General features: G+C 43.5%; 1 long non-coding RNA gene across 1 annotated transcript in view; it reads right to left on the bottom strand.

The window, feature by feature from the left end:
* The window catches only part of LOC102502979 (uncharacterized), a 75,355-nt gene that overhangs the window by 55,206 nt on the left and 608 nt on the right, over positions 1–19,541 (bottom strand). The window lies entirely within an intron of this gene.

The following is a 19,541-nucleotide window of genomic DNA, read 5'->3' as shown; positions in this document are numbered from 1 at the left end:
CTCTTCCTGCACACCCTGGGTCTTTGTTCCCACTTTGTTACCTGGCCCTTATTGGATGCTGCCTAAAACATTTCCAACCTATTTCATGCCTCTGGGTGATGTGATCCTAATTAATGCTGTTCTTGGCCAGGAGCATCTTGATTTTCTGCAGGATATTAAGCCACCCCCACTGGGCCAAACTGGTGCTGAGGACTCAGTGGGAATTCAGCCAGCATGCCTCAGACCAGCCACCCAAAGAGAGTACTGCTGCTCTTGGGCTGCACAGAGTTACTGCACTGTGTTGTCCATGCTGGTGGGGAGGGAACAGAGGCTTGGGCGCTCAAGATAAGCCTAGGCGATCCTATGACCACAAGATAGGGTTGGATGTAAGTGTGAAGTAGGCAAGGGGGTCCTCAGAACTCCAGCCCTATGTCAGATGCCTTGTCTCCTTTAGTGGCAACGTCCCTGGGCCTAGACCCTTCTCTGTTTCAGCATGTACTCCAGGATGGATCAGTTTCAATGTGAGAAATGGAGCCATTTGTTTGTTCTCCCACTTATTCATTCATCAACTAGGAAATATGGTAGTGGTATCATGATATTGCAATTGGACACAGATGGGAAAGGTCCTGGGTTCACATCCTGGAATTGCTCTGAGCACGCTGGACACACACACACATGCTTGTGATCCAGGCCAACTGAGACTGGGGGTGGATTGTGGCATGAAGACTCTGTTGAAGGTGCCCTTTTCTCTCTCATGGAAAAAATAAAGAAGCTTCTTTTATAAAAGGATATATATTCTGAGTGCTTAGTGTATGCTTGGCACAAGTGCTACATACTGAAGATTAACAGGGAACTAAGACTCTGTGTTGGCCCTCAAGCACTTAACAGTTCAGTTGGCAAAGCAGCACAGACCACCACATTAATGTAATGAGCATAAACACAGCAGCAGTTCCAGGTGGGGGTAAGGACTGAGATTTGAACTCAAGTAGTACAGTGAGGTGTGCATGACATATACTGCTGGCTTTGCGCTCTCCCTATCGCAGTGTCCAGCCCTAGGCTCACACGGAAGGGCCCAAATAAAGCTGTGTGGAGAGAATTGGATGCTCTCTGAACCCCCACCTCTAAGCCCCAGTGATTCTAGGAGAAGGATGGCGCCAACTTGCCAGATGTGGGAGCTGGGTTCTAAAAGGCGCTCAATAGAAGAGAAATAAATTGGAAACTGCTGCTCCCTTTGTCCTCCTGGCGTCCCGAGAGCCGTCTTTTATTCTCCCTTCTGTCGGCCAAATCAGCTCCAGCCTCCAATCTGGCCCCTGGGTCCTCTGCCTAATGGCAAATATTTCTGTCCTGGAATAGCTCATTGGTGGGAGCTGCGGAGACTAATAACAGTGCCTGACAGCCCTTCATGGTTTTCTCTAACTGTTCCTTCCTGCACAAAAAAGTTTAATAAAAATATGGATTAAAGCAGAGACTGGGAGCGGGAAATCAATGGCGGTCTGGCGGCTGTGTTATTGTAATGCCTTCTGTGCCTGTGCCGCTCACCCAGGGGAGAGTGCAGAGCGGTGAGTTCAGAGCTGGCCTGGGCCGCAGTGGGGGCAGCACAGCCTCCTAGGACAGGGCAGGGCGCTGGAGCTGAAGCAGAGGGAGTGCATGTGAATAGGTCTCAAGGCTGCTCTGGGGAAGGTAATGAACCAGGAATGCTGTGCCCTGGGTTTGCAGGGGTCAGGAATCTCCTGATAGTCTGGTCTGTGTCACTGCTTCGTTATTATAAAATGTAAATTAAGAGTTCTCCATGCTGGGACCAGCAGGTGGCGTGGTGGTTAAGGTGCTGGACACTCCCACATGGCCGACCATGGTTCGAGTGCCGGATCTGGTGGCTCTCTGTCTCTCTCGCTCTGTGTGTGTGTGTGTGTGTGTGTGTGGTCAAATTAAATGAATGAATAAATAAAATTAAAATAAAATAATTCTAAAAAAAAATTTCTCCATGCCAAGTAGTAGTGTACATTATCCCCAATTCTCAAAATGTTAATTTTAGTTTGTTTTTTTTTTAAGTTGGTTTCCAATACATGGAACCAGTAGCAGCACAAAAACATACTAATTACACAGAACTTTCTTTTTTTCTAGTCATTAAAGTGTTCCCTGAAGTACCTCTAATTGGGCTCTGTTTGCTCCTTATCTGTCCATGTGGCTCCTGAATGCCTTGAAAGTAATCAAAACTGTTGTCTTTTAAAGTGCTCTGTAATTCAGACTTTGTGTCATTCAGACAAGGGACTGTCACCCTATCTTTCTGCATATTCCTGGGTTTCTGAATAGACCTTGTTTATGGGGCTACTCATGGCAAATGCCTCCAATATCAGAGATGACAGGGGTCTTCTCTCCTGAGCACCTCCTACAGCAGAGACCTACTTGCATACATGCTAACTGCAGCAAGGGCTCTCGCCATACCAGCAAACATACATGTTACCAGTTTCCCAAAGTGAGTTGATAAATATGGATTAGATCTGTGGAAGCTGTTGGATCAATTAGGGGGGCATGTAGTGAAATCAACCTCCAACTGCCAATATCAGAGTTTCTGCTGGAGACTCTGAGTCCACCAGGGTTCCTAGGAATTAAGGAGTGAATGTTGAGGAACAAGTGGGGGAGGTGACAATTACAGGAGTAGAACAATCACTGATCCAGTAGACATGAGATGAGAGCTCTGCTCCCAACCGTTGGGTCGTCTGAAAGGTCATGATGTATTTTTTTCTGGTTTTCTATGCAAAAAATGCATCATGACTTTTCCGACAACCCAATAGTTTTGTGGCTTTGAAAAAACTGATCATTCCCCACTCTGAGCCTCAATATACCATCCATAAGTAGAACAGGTTTTCTTGGGGAAGATTTTTCACACTGGAACTCCTCATCTGAAAAACCTGGCTCCAAAGGCTTGAGTTGTGGCCTGGGTCTTTATTTTAAGTTTATTTATTCATTTTTAAAGATAGATACATAGAGCAAGAGACAGGTGTGAAAGAGAGCAAGAGAGAGCGAGAGAGAAGTGGGCCAACCAGTGACGTAGTTGTTGAGCTGGTTGGATCCTACATGGCTAAGGATCCTACATGACAGTTCAAGTCCCAGACATAACGGCTTGAGAAACATGTCTGCTGCATATTTGTGGGTGCCCAGAATCCCAAGAATGAAGAAGATAGGATTGCATCATGGCCATCCTTCCTGGCGGTGATTTCTCACTTTCCCCCTCTCTCTGTCTCTCTATGGTGAGCACACATGCCCTATTGCAAAGTTCGGGGAAAAAGGAAAGAGAGAAATACCCTCAACCAGGTCTCAGACTATGATCCTCCTTCAAGCCTTTCCCAGTCAGCCAGGATCATGTACACATACATGCACGGCCAGTGTGTTCAAGTTGATCCAGGAACCAAACCCCAATCTTCCATATGGCTTCTAGCAACGTAGAACATTGCACTGTCAGTGAATGGGGCCTGAGTCTTTTTATAAAGATCCTAAGTGGGCCTTCTTCCTACGCACTAAAAACATACCTTGTCATTTCCTGTTCTCCACTTCCATTCCTTCTCTTCTTTACCTACTATCATTCTTCCCTCCTTTCTCCTTGCAATAGAATCCAGGAATCTTTTAGGGGAGGAAGTCTCATAATATAAATAACTGCAAGTTTTAAAGTCAGGCCAATCTGGATTCTAACCCTGACTGGGTTTATCACTGGGTGCTGCCTTCCTGTATGGCTGTAGTTACTGTCCACTCTCTTCAGACACTGCATTGGACCTTCAGGGCCAGGCTTCCTTCCAGACTGTGGCAGAAGACTTCCCTTTCTGGCCACACAGCCAGACTGCATTTCCCAGACCCCACTGCAGTTAGGCAGGGCCATATGACAGAGTTCTTTTCAGTGGAATGTGGGCAGAATGATGTGGCCTGCTTCCTGATTGGACTGTGAAAATCTCTACTCTTCCTCAGTCTGTCTGATGGATTTCAAGGTCCAAGACAACCTTGGAAGCCACCTGATTTGGGCAGACCCTCTGAGTACTACTCCATTTTTTCCTACTTACAATAATGCTGATTAGACTTAGGGTAGAATGGGGGATAACTTCTATTGGGTTAAATCACTGGAATTTGGGAATTTATCTATTGTATCTGCTAATAATAATTAATACATAATCCATGTAGCCCAGGGCCTTAGTCTGCTATTACGCTGCTAACAGAAAATACCTGAAAGTAGGTGAGTTATAATACTAGAGCTTTATTCAGCTCATGGTTTGGAGGTCTAAGGTCCAGAGGCCACATCTAGTGGGTGTGCCACAGGATCCCCGTCATATCACATAGGTGAGAACAGAGCATAGTGGCTATGCATGTGTCTCTCTGTCCTGGTCTTATTCTATCCTCATAAACCCACTAGAATTTTAATCCTGGAAGGCCTGCCCTAATGACTTTAATCTTCATTTCTTCCCAAAGGCCCTCTTTCAACATTGTAACTAGACCAAGTTTTCACCCTCTAGATCCCATTACAATGGCCCACTGCATGAACTTTTGGGAGATAAAAACCACAACACCCAGTTAAGTACTCTATCTCAGAGGGAGGATCTGAAATTCAATTCTGTCTGCTGCTTGTTAGACACAGCCAAGCTGGAAACCACAGCTACATCTGGGTTTAGACATGTGAGTAGCCCCATCCCCTCACTTCCCATGTACTTCTTTTCTCCTTTGTTTGTTTTTCCTTTCATCTTCTCTTCTGAGTGGGGGCAGGTTGGCTAAGCCTCACGCACAGGATGGGAACATGGCAGGCCATATTACAATGAGTACCTTCCCCTAGGACTGCAGCTGGCTGGCCCCAGTGCACACTTTGGGAGTTAGTTGTTCTTTCAAGTTAGGACACCACTTCTTCCAAGCAGTGTGTAATCACAAGTACCACAGTTCTGGAGTCCCAATCAGGCCCATTAGCCAGGGGAGGGAGGAGAGGTGACTGACAGCATTCTTCCTCTCAGAGGCCTGATTCTTGGGAGAGCACATACAAGCAATCTGGCATCCCCCACCACCACTCCCACTGCCATCACTGCCACCCTGCTAAACTCCAGGGACACACTGACCGGGGTCTCTGTGCATATGTGTTGCTCCTGTTGCCATGGCAACAAGTCACAGTGAGAAATAACAACAGTGACTTTATTTTTGCTGGAAGAGCTGAGAAAAGCTTGGCACATGGGCTTTGGGAGGTGGGGAAGTGCAGAACCAGAAGGAAAACTGGTATAGAATTTTTTTTTTTTTTGAAAGTTGTGTTTACACTTTGTGCCCTCTGGCTCCTTCTCTGTATAACTAAGAGATACTGGGAAAAGGCTCAAGCCTTCCTCTCAGAGCCCCAGCAAGGATTCTAGGCATGTTCTAGAGGAGAAAACACTAAGGAGAGAGGTGTAGGGTTGAGGGTACAGCAATGGGAAGAGGTGAGATTCATTCAACAGAGAGTTCCTGAACCCTGAATTAACCTTGTTGCTAGGGCTATGACAGTGAGTCAGAATGGACCCCAGGCAGAAGGGCCCATACAAAGGCCCTGAAAGAGGAGAGGCCTTTGTGGCTAAAGTCCAGGAAGAAAGGTGGGTGGGGAGTGGTAAGAGGTGAAATCAGAGAGGTCTTTTAGTGCAGCTCATGAAGCACCTTGTACCCTGAATGGGTTGGGAGGACTCTGTCAGAAGAAAGATATGAACTGACTTACCCATGATCAGATCCCTCTTGGCTACTCTGAAGAGATGAGTCGACAAGGCAGCAAGGGCAAGAAGCAGGGAGATGTTGGAGATCAGAGAGAGGTAAGAGGCTTGAATGGGTGCTAACACTGAAGATGATGTGATCTGGTGAGATTTGCCTGCATTCCAAAGGAGGAGCCCACAGTAAGAGAAAGAGAAGAGTTAGGAGTTGCATGAAGTTGATTGACTTGGGCAACCAAAGAAAGGAGCACCTAAGGGAGAGGACCAGGGAGTCTGAGCCATCTTTCTGGAAGAGTGGTGGAGCTCACTGATCTCTTTGGAGGAGAAAGGATGTAATCAGGGGCCAGGACCTTCTCTACCCAGGGCACAGGCAAGGTCTGTTCCTTGGGCCCCAAACTTCCTCACACAGTTCCTTCCGTATTTACAAAACTGGGAAGAGAGTCCTGGGTTTAGAACCACATTGGCCTGGTTCATTCCCTTGCTCCATAGATCCCACAGTGTGGCCTCTGCCAAATGTTTTCACTGTCCCAACCTGTTTGCTCATCTATGAGCTGCTCCATACCTGTCAGCTATTCTTCAGAAACAAAGACACTCCAGCCTCAGCAGCTCTGAGCCTCAGCCCTCTTGGTGACCTGTAGTGATCTCCTGAAGAATATTCAGAATGAGGGTAGTCTCACACCTGCCATGGACAAGGTCATCCTCTTGGTCCGCTCCAGACTCATTAAGGTACCTCACCAGCCTCCCTTCTTCCTTCCAAACTGGTTGTGGACTACCTGACTCTCAGAGTATGTGTTAGGGTTGAGAGCTCCAGGAGAGCTTAAAGAAGATCCTGTTTTTCCACTTCTTGGCACTTTTTGTTTCCCAGATCCCAAGTCAGAAGTATCCGTTACAAACAGCTCCCTCCAGTCTGGTTCTAATTTCACATGCAGTTCAGTTTTACTAGCATTTTTTTTTTTTGTAAATTTTATGTATCCCAGAGCAAGTTATATTTATGATCTTATTGACCTTCTCCACAGCCCTACAAACTAAACAGGGCAGATATTAAGGCTCCATTTTACAGATAAGGATGCTACAGGGGATTTCATTTCTTTCTCTATAAAACAAGAGGGTTAACCTAAATGATTGCTATTGTCCCTTCATCTCTACCTTTCTATAACTCTAAGGCATACACACACACACACACACACACACACACACACACACTACACACACACACAGTGGAGCAGATGGCCAGTGTGCACACACACCAAAAAAGAGAGAAAGAAAGTTAGAAAGTACCCCCACTCCCACCATGGAAGTTAGCCACACCACACAATTGCACACAATCCCTTTTCTAATCTCTTCTCAAGATTTTGGGCATGCACACATGCTCAATGTGTTTTTCAATCTTCCAGGTCTGGGACTTGAACCAACATGTGGGATACAGCCATCTTCACCACCATGCACCAACTGTCCCTAAATATTTTTTGATAGAAGCTCTGTATCTTCACATACTACCTTAGCCTTTAGAACACACCTTACAGAAATTCTGCCCTTGTATTGCCTTCACACTCACTGGGAACATACTGAGTCTAATTACCAGCGATATGGGAGGAAGTTGAAGCTGCATCCAGAGAACAGGCAATAATTTGCAAACACTTCAGGTCAGAAACGAACTCTCCTAATGAAGGCTCTTTGGGTCAAGCCAGTAGAAATGGCCAGTACAATCAGGAATGGTCAGAGAGCTCAGAAGTTTAGAGCAATGAGCTAATAGAAAGAAAAAAAGTCCTAAGTTCTGTCATGAAGTAAGAGCTCAAGGACAACTCAGTAAGCTCTTCTCCTGCCACCAGAAGAACAAGTCAGATCAACTTGCAGTGAGGGTAAAATCTCAAATGACCTGCCATGGAATCTGAAACTCCACTGATAGTCTTTTCTCACACTTTGAGGTACGTGAAGGCCTCTACTGAAATGAAAGTGGTCCACAGGTAGGGTGGCACAGCTGGTCACCATAATTTGTTCCTTTTTAACCCCTCTGCATGGATTCATTAATCAACTTTTTTTTTTTGAAGTCACATCACAAGATTTTTAAGGTAATAAGACACCTAGAGTAGATATATTTAGATAAATAAAATGGTGTGAATAAGGACTATTTTGAAGGTATTTCGAACATTTTGGATTTTGAGGAAGGAAAGGAAAGGGAGAAACTAAGGAAAAAAAAAAACAGATTATGAAAAGCATCCAGAATGAGTGGACGCAATAAAAATATAAGATGAGTTAGGAGACGAAATTCTAAAACCATCCTTTTCTGTTACTTATAGTGCAGCCCAGGGAGATTATTACTGCTTTTATTAGGACTTCAGTTTTTCTCAGCCACAAAATGAGGATTGTGTAACGTGAACCTAAAAATGATTTTGACACTTATTGCACTCAGTATTAAGGCCAACTTTGGGACTAGCTAGTGTCATGGTGGTTAAAGAAACTGGATTCCACATGGCAGACTTCACAGTTCAAGTCCCAGACCTGCTGGTTTAAATAGCATGCTAGGCATGTGTGTGTGCATGCCCCAAATTCTGACAGAATGGAAGAGAAGGGATTGCAGTGTAGCCACTCTCCCTGTGGAGTGATCTCAACCTTCTCTCTCTCTCTCTCTCTGGTAAGTACACATGCCCTATAACCAAATGAATAAATAAATAAAATTTGCTCTTATGACTATATAATCACAGTAACAAATAAATTATTTTATTTATAGCAAACTTCCTAGGGTGTAGTACTTGTTTACATTAATTATGCCACTTGATTCTTATGGAAAAAAAAAAGTGAAATCATGTATCTAGAAATGGCAAACCTATTTTCCAGGGTAGGGCCATGTCATCTGTACTGACAACCACGATTGTTATCTCTGCATGCTCTTAGAATATTGTTAGGTCCATAAACTTGTTGGGAGAGTAAAATTTATGAGCTATCATGCCTTAAAGGCATAGAAAAAAGAGGCATCGGGGCTACAACAAGTGAAAAATCTCTCTGGTCTTGTGTCCAGGCATTTCTTCCAGCCAGTCATCATGTCTCCTTCCCTGTAGGATCCAGTAGGCATCCTTGAAGAGATATCCTTGGTGACTTTACTGACAACAGAGCTATTTCCTGGGAACCATGAACAAGTGTCCATTGAGTTGATGGGAATGAGGCTCTGAGACAACAGAAGAGTCTGGCTTCTCTGCCTGCCTTGTCATTAAACCTTTGGATCTGTTGATTTGATCTTTTTGCCAGCGAGATCAGAATTCTCTAATCTGACAAATGTTTGTAGAGCTGCAACTAAGACCAAAATGAAGCCAGAAGTCCTGGATCTTTTTGAGAGATTGTCTATTAGCTGCATGGTTTTGTGCATGTTGCCAAACTTCTCTTGAGTTTTATTTCCTCATCTGTCAGATGAAGTCATGGGTACCTACTCTGGCTCTGCACAGGGCTATTGTATCACTCAATTTATATTACGTGTATGAAAGAGTTTTCAAGAGCATGAGCCACCCTAGTATACAAGGCAACTGGTTACGGTGAATTCTATATTGATATAAGGAAGAGGGAGGGACCAAGGAGAAGGAATGACATAGAGGAAAAGAGGAAAGGAGGAAAGGTAAAGGGAAATGAGAGGAAGGAGTAGAGAGGGGCTTTTTGAACTCTGCCTCCTGGGGGATTATGAAGGTCTTTATTGCCTAAGGATGACTCTATAGAGACTCTATTAGACACAACAGTGCTTGAAGCTAATGCCTTAGTGAATGCAAACTAGGAAAGTATAGGTGGAGAGCACACACACAAACACACACACACACACACACACACACACACACACACAAGCCAGAAAACAAATCACTCTACTCAGGCCCTATCCCCTTACCTCCATTCTTCAAAATTATTGAGTGGCCTGATCCTGTAACTGAATCCCACATGGCTGACCTCCAATGAAGTCCCAGACCCAGATATAGTGACTTGAAACACATGCTAAGCGTGTGTGTGTGTGTGCTCATGTGTATGCCCAAAATCCCAAAAAGAAGAGTAAAAGAGATTATGGTGTAACCATCGCCCCCAGGGAATGCTTTCTCACTTTCCCTTTCTTTCTCTTCTGTCTTTCTCTGGCAAGCACACGCCCTTTGGCAAGTTTGAAAAAAATAAAAAACAGGTTATTTTGTTTCCTCAGCACAGTTCCCAGAACCTATAAAGAATTTGTGCATTTAATTTAATTCTTCCTTTAATTCTCTACTATCACTTTCCTGAAGTTTAAATGGGAAAAACTGTTGTATAAACAAAATAAGTCATGTCATAAAGTCATTTCATACCTCCATTTTGATGATTAGAGGAAAAAGGGGAAGAAGGAAGAGAGAGAGGAGGAGAAACTGCCCCAAACCCAACCACTGAAGGCATGTGAGCCTCACGGTTGGCTAGGGCAGAGAGAAGCTAAGAGCTCCAAGATTTGGCACTCGGGTCTAAATTTAGAATCGTTTGTAGACAAGCTGGAAGGAGTTCAGAGAAGAGCCACCAAAACAATTAGAGGAATGCAGCTTAATTGGCCCAGCTTGGCTAAGCAACTGCTAAGTAGGGAGCATTATAGAGTCTGGAGCCAGAGGAAAAGACATAAACACCAATGAGGAGGAGGAACTGTTTAGCTTGCAACAGAAGGGGACCCAGAAAATAAATGGCACCCAGAGAAGGCAGGCCACAGCACAGTCCCAGGCTTGGCCACTGATGGGGAGAGCCACTGGGCTTCTCTGGCCATGTAGTTTATCCTCTCTGTAGGTCGTTACTTCTCCTGTCATACTAATAACAATATGTTCATTACTTAATTAATCTTCACAACCCCCCTGCAAGGCAGATGTGCTTATTCCATCTTTTAGATGGAGAAACAGAAGCTCAGAGATGCTGAGTTACTTCCCTAAGATCCCTCCACAGTAAAATAAAGACTTAAACTCAGATCTGATTAGTTTGAAATTTTGTGCTCATTTCTATGACATAACATTATCTTCTGGAAGTCATGATAAGAAAGGAAGAGACACAGATAGAAGTCCTTATGGCTAAGGCTCCCAGTGCTTCTGATCTAGCCCAGGGCTCTTTAAGTGGGAAGGCAAAACAAGTCAAACTCATGAAGGTATGCTCTGAACCTTTTGGCTCTGTGTAACAACCCAGCTCCCATCCTGAACTCACTTGTCTTCTGAGACCTTCCTTATTTTAATTGTACTGGTGTCTTTCCACTTGCTCTGGACATAATAACACCCTGAGACCTCAGCTATGGCATAGGTGGGTCAGACAGATCTTGTTTTCAATTGTACCTTTTTGTAAAAAAATTCTGTGGCCTTAGGCAAGTTACTTAATTTCTCTAGGTCCAAGCTTCCTATTCACTTAAACAGATATAATTAGATCTACCTTACAAGCTTGTTGTAAGAGCAAATGGGATAGTGAGCATAAATGTGCTTGGTAAATTGCAAAGTGCTGAATTCAAGATGATTTTTTTTAGTAATTATACTGTAAATCGTATTCTAACTCACTATAGACAATTGGTTTCTCTCAATTCAGGCTTTTGTCTGACCCAGCCATTCCCAAACTCACATATGCCCTGTTATGAAGTGGGGACTGGTCTAAAATTAGAACAGACACAGAGAAGGCTCTGGAAGTAGGCAGCTGGTGAACACCAAGGTTAAGACCGAGTCAACCATCTGACAGGGAGCATGTGGAGATGGCCTATGTCAGAACATGGCAGAATGCCAGTCCTGTAAACACAGCAGATGGCTAATAGCCAAAGGAGTCCAAGGACACATGTGACCAATAATGTAAAGCATGTAGAAAAGGCGATTCGAGATCTAGCAAGATGTCCTGCATCTTAGGCAAAGCAGTATCTTTCTGAAGGGACAGAGCCCATAGATGGGTACTGGGGCTCATGGGTGGGAGTATGGCAGTAACGGCCTCAGGAGCTTACTAGCACTTAGAGAGGTCTTCAAAACTTCCTGACTGTAGGGTCATTTGCAGGTCCAGGAGATCGGGTTTTCTGATGATGAGGTTCTTAGAGCAATGCACATACTGAGAACCATCCAGTCTCCAAAAAAGTACAAATTGGTAGCACATATAGCAGCCAAAATTGTGCAGGGAAGAAGACACAGGGGAAGGGTCAAGAATCCCAGGCTCATTCTGCCTCATTGCATTGACCTTTTCAAAATTACTCCTTGCCCTTTAGTTCTCTCTTCAATGTACAAATTATATAAGAGCTCATACTGAGTGCCTACTGTGTTCCTGGCTCTGGCCTAAGCACTTAAATAGATTCTCTTGCTCTTCAAAGCAACTCAATAGGAGGGATGCCATTATTGTCAACATTTCCCTAGGCCCATAGAGAAAACCTACCCAAGTGGCAAAGTTGAGATTCAAACCTAAGCTTTCTAGCTCTGGAACCCCAGGCAGTGTGCTCTGCAGCCTTTGACATAGACCCTGAAAGAGATGCTTTCTAAGGCTTTTTACCAAATCAGAATCAGTGATGGGCCAGACCTTGGTGATAACTTAGCATGATGTGCTTTAATTACCATAGACGAGACACGGAGACAATCAAGTGCCCAGCATTGAGCAGGCATAGCTCTAAAATGCAGTCACTACATGATTCAAAGTCATTGCAAAGAAAGAAATTCATTTATCAGCCAGATGTTCACTGACATGACAGCTGTGTCTGCACACAGTTACTGCATCTGTGGTGGATGCGTCTATAGTATCAAAGACATTGCTCTATCCTTCCCTTGAGACCTTTATATGTATTGTTCAAAACATCTACACATTGATTCTTTTTTTTTTTTTTTGAGGGGTTTTTGCTATAGGGTGCGTGCATGTACGCCATGTACGCGCTCACCAGAAATATATAGAGAGACAGAGAGACAGAAAGCAAGAAATCACCCTCCGGGGGGGATGGCCACACCACAATCCCTTCTCCTCCATCCTCCTCTTGGGATCTTGGGCATGCACGCACATGCACCCCACGTGAGATTAAGCCACCGGGTCCGGGATTCAAACCATGGTCGACTACATGGGAGTTCAGTGACATAGCTATTACACTAACTGCTACACATTGATTCTTGACTCCTGTGGTTCACAGATGCCTTTGGGAATCTTGTGAAAGGTACGGATCATTTTGCAAGTAAAAATAGACATGTAATTCAATGTTTGGTGGTAGGGGAAAGGGGAATTATAAACCTCTGAAGCTTTTCCATGAATCTCTAGGGGTCTATGGCCCACAAAGTATAATACTTTTACTCTAGATATTGAGAAAACCAGAGCAGAGTAGAATGGAAAGAATAGAATAGATTCTGGAGACTCAGGAGACAGAAAGTCAAGTACAAGGATCAAAACCCTTCTACTACGTTCTCCTCTATCTTCTCCTACAACTCAGGCAGTAAAAGGTCTTCAACCCTTTTACTTGACCTTCATTTCTTGAGAGATACTTCAGAATCTTTTTGTTTGTTTGTTTCATACTACTCTCCTCCTTCCCTTTGAACTGAGGTGGAGATTCCTCATTCTCAGTAAAATAATCCCTTTACCTGTCCCCACTTGAATGGAAGTCCTATGAGGACAGGGACCTCCCTGATCTTATATGCCAGTAGGGATTGTGGCATGGCCATCCCCCACTAGGGGGTAATTTCTCACTATATGACACAGTGCCTGATAGATTCCAGGGCTCAGTAAGCATGTGTAGGATCATTGTTTATTTACTGAGCTGGAAGAGGGAGCACTTCATAGTAGATGAAGTGATCCTTGTCCTTGTGTTTTCCTTCCTGAGTATAGGGTCAGAGGCAGGCATGAAAAATGACCTGGATTCAGTCAAATAGACCCTGAAATAAGAATTCTTGTGCAAGTGATTTATTGGAGCTGTGCTCTCAGACAGAACCCACATGGATGAGAAAAAGCTGGGTAGAACAAAGCAAAGCTTGGCAAAGCCATGATCAATTCTCTGCCTGCGCCCAGGACTATGAATACACATGAATGGCATCACTTTGAGACAAGGGAAACAGGCTTTTGTATTAGTCAAGAAATGATATCTAAGATATGTTTGGGTGAGGTGACTCTGTCAGATGATTTCCTGTATTTTCATTGACTACAGTTAGAAATCAGCCAGTCACTAAAGAACAGCTTTCCCAAACTAAAGGAAAGAAATCACTCAATAATGGACAACTGTGGGACCAGCAGATGGTGAAATGGCTACATCATTGGACTCCCACATAGTCCACCACAATTTGAGACCCAGACCCAGTGCCTTAAACTCACACCACGCATGTATACATGCCCAAGATCCCAAGAGGAGAACAAAGGAGAAGGGATTGTGGCATGGCTATGCCCCCCTTGGGGATGATTTCTCACTTTCTGTCTCTCTGTCTCTCTCTGTCTTTCTGGTGAGCACACATGCCCTATAGCAAAAAACTTTCCGATCAATCAATCAATCAATCAATGACAGCTATTAGGGAGGGGAGGGCAGTCATACGTAGAACCAAGCTCAGTAGTTGAAAAATAGACACTGAGCATTTGGGGGCCTTAGAATAAAGGCAATGGCCTGTCTAAAGGCTAAACCTCATATCCCAGCTTCTGTGCCCTATAGGAACTGGCAAGGAGCCAGCTTGTAGTAATTCTTCCAAAACTATGTTCCAGATGTTTGAAATCAAATAAATCAATTCTTAGGAATTAACTCTTAGAAGTGGGAGGCTATTGTTCCAGAATTTCTAGACATGTCTTCCCAGACAAATGGGTCAGCACTGTAAGTGGGGAAAACAGTTTGTTTTCTCTTGTGCCTCGGGACATAGTGAAAGAATTTCGGCTCCTCTCTGTTATTGTTACAGATTTTGGTGTCAAGAGAAATCAGAGTGCAGTGTAGAGATACCACTGTTTCAGGAGTCCTGCCTGGGTTTTGTTTCTATGGGCCTGGCAGACCTGTTGAGAATGGAGGAACATTTCTTGAATTGCTGTATGATCCAGCAATTCCACTCCTGGGTAGATACCCCAGATAATTGAAAACAGGGATTTAAACAGATGCATGTCCACCCATGTTCACAGCAACATTATTCACACTGGCCAAAGGATAGACACAACCCAAGTGTCCACCAACAGCTGGATGGCTAAGTGAAATGTAGCATATGTATACAATGATCTACTACCACCTTAGAAAGGAAAGTCATACTGATCCATGCTGCAACATGGGTAGTCTTGAAGACATTGTGATGGATGAAATAAGCCAGACATGAAAAGGAAAATACTGTATGATTGTACTTACATAAGGAATCTGTAGAACAGGCAACATCATAGAGACAGAAAAGGGAAATGAGGTTTCCAGGAGTTAGGGGGAGTTATTGTTTAATGGGTAGAGATGCCTGTTTGAGATGATGAAATATTTCTAGAGATAACTGGGCTGGTTGCACAGCATTATGAATACATTTAATGCCTCTGAATTGAACACGTAAAAATGTTTCCAATGGTGAATTTTATGTTATGTGTATTTTACCACAATTAAAAATAAATAAATAAGAAAGAATTTCTTTGGGACTCAAGGCCTTCTGAAAGCTTTTCTGCTCCAGCCTGATTGGAACGCCATCCTCTGTGTGCCTGGGGATACATCGTGCTCTGATTATTAATGCACTCGGCTGTCTCGACACTGAGCTATGAGCTCCTGTAGATTATGGTTCACGTTCTTCTCTACTCCCATCTCTGGCTCTAACCAAATGCCAGCATATCATAACAATTTGATAATTCCATTCTAAATTAGTGTTTGAGTTGCATATAAGCAGTTTATTTAAATAATGAAACACATATTAACTATTACCAGAGTAGTGCTTAGTTGGATAAAGTTGGCTCAAGTTCTTCAACTTATCTGATAGCTCCATCATCCCCCCTGCCCAAGGATACATGCATTCACTAAAAGGGTTGAAGGTGGGGGGAGAGAGAAAGCCCTCCCAGTGAGGCACGGGAACACTGCAATTCTTTTTCCTTCACTCCTTCTTCTTTTCAGGATTTTAGCACACTTATATATATGCAGCTAGAGTGTATTTTAAGCTGCTAAGACCAGGATTTAAATTATAGCTGGTCATGTGGGAGCTGGCTCCTTTAACCACTGTTCTATAGGGTTGGCCCTCCATCATCCATCATTCTTTTGAAAAGGCAACATAGCAAGTGGATTGATGGAAAACACTGAATTTTAGCTTGATTAACTCAGACTTCTCCTTTATTCTTTTCTTTTCTTTTCTTTTTTTCTTTTTTAGAGAGAGAGTTTTGCTATAGGACAAGTGCAATCACTGGAAAGACAGAGAATAAGATGGGGAGATGGCCATGCTGCAATACCTTCTCCATTCTCCTCTCAGAATTTTGGGCACACACACATAGGTGTCATGAGTTTCAAGTCACTGGATCTGGGACTCAAACTACAGCTGACCCTCTGGGAGTCCAGCACTTTAACTACTATGCCACCTGCTGGCCCTCTCCTTCACATTCTTAGTTCATATATCATCATCATGTCTAGGGAGCCACCCTTGATATCTATGATTTACGTGAAGGAAGAGTCTGAGGAAAAGGGAAGGGGGAAGTAATTTCTCCATTAGGAGGCCTGTCTAAAGGCTAAACCTCATATCCCAGCTTCTGTGCCCTATAGGAACTGGCAAGGAGCCAGCTTGTAGTAATTCTTCCAAAACTATGTTCCAGATGTTTGAAATCAAATAAATCAATTCTTAGGAATTAACTCTTAGAAGTGGGAGGCTATTGTTCCAGAATTTCTAGACATGTCTTCCCAGACAAATGGGTCAGCACTGTAAGTGGGGAAAACAGTTTGTTTTCTCTTGTGCCTCGGGACATAGTGAAAGAATTTCGGCTCCTCTCTGTTATTGTTACAGATTTTGGTGTCAAGAGAAATCAGAGTGCAGTGTAGAGATACCACTGTTTCAGGAGTCCTGCCTGGGTTTTGTATCTATGGGCCTGGCAGACCTGTTGAGAATGGAGGAACATTTCTTGAATTGCTGTATGATCCAGCAATTCCACTCCTGGGTAGATACCCCAGATAATTGAAAACAGGGATTTAAACAGATGCATGTCCACCCATGTTCACAGCAACATTATTCACACTGGCCAAAGGATAGACACAACCCAAGTGTCCACCAACAGCTGGATGGCTAAGTGAAATGTAGCATATGTATACAATGATCTACTACCACCTTAGAAAGGAAAGTCATACTGATCCATGCTGCAACATGGGTAGTCTTGAAGACATTGTGATGGATGAAATAAGCCAGACATGAAAAGGAAAATACTGTATGATTGTACTTACATAAGGAATCTGTAGAACAGGCAACATCATAGAGACAGAAAAGGGAAATGAGGTTTCCAGGAGTTAGGGGGAGTTATTGTTTAATGGGTAGAGATGCCTGTTTGAGATGATGAAATATTTCTAGAGATAACTGGGCTGGTTGCACAGCATTGTGAATACATTTAATGCCTCTGAATTGAACACGTAAAAATGTTTCCAATGGTGAATTTTATGTTATGTGTATTTTACCACAATTAAAAATAAATAAATAAGAAAGAATTTCTTTGGGACTCAAGGCCTTCTGAAAGCTTTTCTGCTCCAGCCTGATTGGAACGCCATCCTCTGTGTGCCTGGGGATACATCGTGCTCTGATTATTAATGCACTCGGCTGTCTCGACACTGAGCTATGAGCTCCTGTAGATTATGGTTCACGTTCTTCTCTACTCCCATCTCTGGCTCTAACCAAATGCCAGCATATCATAACAATTTGATAATTCCATTCTAAATTAGTGTTTGAGTTGCATATAAGCAGTTTATTTAAATAATGAAACACATATTAACTATTACCAGAGTAGTGCTTAGTTGGATAAAGTTGGCTCAAGTTCTTCAACTTATCTGATAGCTCCATCATCCCCCCTGCCCAAGGATACATGCATTCACTAAAAGGGTTGAAGGTGGGGGGAGAGAGAAAGCCCTCCCAGTGAGGCACGGGAACACTGCAATTCTTTTTCCTTCACTCCTTCTTCTTTTCAGGAGTTTAGCACACTTATATATATGCAGCTAGAGTGTATTTTAAGCTGCTAAGACCAGGATTTAAATTATAGCTGGTCATGTGGGAGCTGGCTCCTTTAACCACTGTTCTATAGGGTTGGCCCTCCATCATCCATCATTCTTTTGAAAAGGCAACATAGCAAGTGGATTGATGGAAAACACTGAATTTTAGCTTGATTAACTCAGACTTCTCCTTTATTCTTTTCTTTTCTTTTCTTTTTTTCTTTTTTAGAGAGAGAGTTTTGCTATAGGACAAGTGCAATCACTGGAAAGACAGAGAATAAGATGGGGAGATGGCCATGCTGCAATACCTTCTCCATTCTCCTCTCAGAATTTTGGGCACACACACATAGGTGTCATGAGTTTCAAGTCACTGGATCTGGGACTCAAACTACAGCTGACCCTCTGGGAGTCCAGCACTTTAACTACTATGCCACCTGCTGGCCCTCTCCTTCACATTCTTAGTTCATATATCATCATCATGTCTAGGGAGCCACCCTTGATATCTATGATTTACGTGAAGGAAGAGTCTGAGGAAAAGGGAAGGGGGAAGTAATTTCTCCATTAGGAGTATTGGCATATGTTACCTGGTGATACCGGATAACATCTGCCTTTCCTGCTCTGAACTGCCATGAGCTTGTAATGTGATCTTGTCTCTGCTATCACCAGACTTTTTGCATGGCATTATATGTACTTGTGTACTCTTCGGTCTTCCCCACTCTAGCTACAGTGCACTTCATGAGGGCAGGACTGCTATATTCCCAGCACCTGGCAAAATTCTTAGCACATGGGATGTACTCAGTATGTATTGGAAGAGTGGCTTGAAAAATGGGTGAATGAAAGCAGTAAGGTAGGCATGAAACTGTAAGAATGCAAGGCTGATCTAAAGGGCCCCCAAGACCACTGAATCCACCCCTTTATAAAACAGATGAGAAGTCCAGAAGGAGGTAGTGATTTTCGCTACACTAGATACCAGAGCAATAGATGAACAGGAACTGAAATCTAGGTATCCCAGCTCATGGTCCATGCTATTTCCATTACAACACTGTTCCCTGCTGCACTCAGGGTCAAGATTTCTGCTGTCTAAGATGATGTATGACATCATACTTTTGAGATTAAGCTATAAGTTCACATCATGCATAGCTTTTTGAAAGTATCATCCATTTTAACAGAAGAAAAAGAAACTGCATTAAACTAAAATGTCTCTTGTATAGCAAATTTTAAAACACTGTACTTGGTGGATGAAGAATGGAATTGGGACACTTTATAATCCTTTTTGGTGTCCCTTCAATTTTTACCATAAGACCAGACTGGTCCCTTAGGAAAACCTGAATCAAGTGAGGCTGTCACAAAGTAAGCTGAGATCTGCTTGGCAGAAGTTACACTATATAGTCAAGGCTAACAGCCAGTGGGGAGAAAATGGGAGCAGGGGTAAAGAATTGTGGGACCAGCAGTCAGCGTAATGGCTATGTCGCTGGACTCCCATGTGGTAGACCGTGGTTTGCATCCAGGACCCGGTGGCTTAAAACTCACGCTGGGTGTGTGTGCGTGCGTGCCCAAGATCCCGAGAGGAGAATGGAGGAGAAGGGACTGTGGCGTCGCCAACCTGCTGGGGGGTGATTTCTCGCTTTCTATCTGTCTGTCTCTGTCTGTCTGGCGAGCGCACACATCCTATAGCAAAAAAAAGAAAAGAAAAGAATTGAAGAGAACATCCACTTGAAAGCTAGAAAAGGGAAGAGAGTAATAATGTGCCCATTTATTTCTATCTGTCCAGGGAAGAGAACAGATAAACCTCAGTCTTTTTTTTTTTTCCAAATTCTTTCATAACATTC

The sequence above is a fragment of the Tupaia chinensis genome, unplaced genomic scaffold, assembly GCF_000334495.1.
Source record: "Tupaia chinensis unplaced genomic scaffold, TupChi_1.0 Scaffold000407_4, whole genome shotgun sequence".
Classification (NCBI taxonomy): domain Eukaryota; kingdom Metazoa; phylum Chordata; class Mammalia; order Scandentia; family Tupaiidae; genus Tupaia; species Tupaia belangeri.
The sequence above is the reverse complement of the archived record's forward strand: the minus strand, read 5'-3'. Positions and strand labels throughout refer to the sequence as shown.